This window comes from Mus caroli, chromosome 8 (assembly GCF_900094665.2).
Source record: "Mus caroli chromosome 8, CAROLI_EIJ_v1.1, whole genome shotgun sequence".
Taxonomy (NCBI): domain Eukaryota; kingdom Metazoa; phylum Chordata; class Mammalia; order Rodentia; family Muridae; genus Mus; species Mus caroli.
In genome coordinates, this window is record NC_034577.1 from 22,870,202 (window position 1) to 22,871,763 (window position 1,562).

General features: G+C 47.4%; 1 pseudogene; it reads left to right on the forward strand.

The window, feature by feature from the left end:
• The window catches only part of LOC110300182, a 2,972-nt pseudogene extending 1,747 nt beyond the window's left edge, over positions 1–1,225 (forward strand).
• The last annotated feature ends 337 nt before the right edge of the window (positions 1,226–1,562 follow it).

Consider the following 1,562-nt stretch of genomic DNA (forward strand, 5'->3'; position numbering starts at 1 on the left):
AGAGAGAGAGGAAGGAGGAGGAAGAGGAGGAGGACAGTGTGTCAGAAAGATTGTGTGTGTGTGTGAGAGAGAGAGGGAGAGAGAAAAAGAGAGAGAGGAGAGTATGTGAGAAAGAGTGTGTGTGTGTGTGTGTGTGTGTGTGTGTGTGAGTGTGTGAAAGTCATCTAGATAGTGTTAGATTAATAGATAGTTAGAAGTATAGATTGCTGAAAATAGATAGTAAATAGAAGAGTTTTATTGATTTTCAGGGTAGGACTTAGAAGGGTAAAGCCTCCTAGGGCAAGAGAACATGTGTTCCAAAAGGCTGAATTCCACCTTTTTGAAAGTCAGGAGATGGGCTGGTGAGATGGCTCAGTGGGTAAGAGCACCCGACTGCTCTTCCGAAGGTCCAGAGTTCAAATCCCAGGGACTGGCCACTGGGTAGAGGTTGGTAATCCAGGGCGTTAATGACCTCAGGGTCATCCCAGGAAGTAGACCTGATCTGGGTGATAATCAGCCTCAGCATAGCCTGGCGGAGCTGCATAGCACTACTCATGGCAAGAGGAAGCCAGGCCATCTTCCACTCCTTATAAGCAGTGCTGGCAAGGGCCATGCCCCTGACACTAATCCAAGCTTGTCTATTGTCTCCAAAAGAATCTTTTGGGGAGAATCTGTGGTCAAAGGCCCCGAGGACAGGAGGACATTTGTTGGGCCCAGTGACTTGCCAAAGAATAGCCCCAACGCAACAGCAGGGGAGGTCCAAGGGAAGAAGAGGACAATGGAGTTGCTTAACAAGGCTAGAAATCAAACAGAAAAAGCCTCACATGTAAAAGACATCAGACAGCTCCTAAAGCAAGAGGTGTTCATGAAGGACACACACCCCTGCAAGAAACATCCGAAACAGCAACCAAGGAGCCTGGAGGAATGGAGGCGTGGCCGTCTAGGGGGAAACAACACAGGGCTCATAGAGTCAGAAGAACCTTTCGGGTGCTGTGAAAGTCTTGCCCTAGAAGAAAAGGCAGTCTTCCTCAGAAGAGAGCAAGTACAATTCTCTCCTCAGGACATTCATCAGGGCGCTCTGAAAAGAAACAACATAAAACCTAAGTCGTGGCCAAAGGCAGAAGGCTGGGACCACACAGTCCAGGAAACTCCAGTAATTCTTACAGTTTGGGGCCATAGTTATGTCTCATGGTACATCCATCTCCTCAAGACATTCATCAGAGCCCTCTGGAAAGAAACAACATAAAACCTAAGTCGAGGTCAAAGGCAGAAGGCTGGGACCACACAGTCCAGGGAACTCGAATAGTTCTTACAGTTCGGGACCATAGTTATGATTCACACGTGTCAAAATATCCTAGTGCTGCAAAGTACAAGATGAACTTTCTTAGAAAATGAATTATTACTTAAGTGCCTTGCAATCTACGATGTATGAGTAGGCATGAATACTGATGCAATAAGAAGGCAGGGCTAAAGGCCTGGCTAGCCCTTGAGGGCAAGGTGGGCTTGGGAGAACCACAGGCACAGCAGCTGTTTGTCAGGCATCTCAGAATGACATGATCTGCCCATGGATACCACTCTTTAGG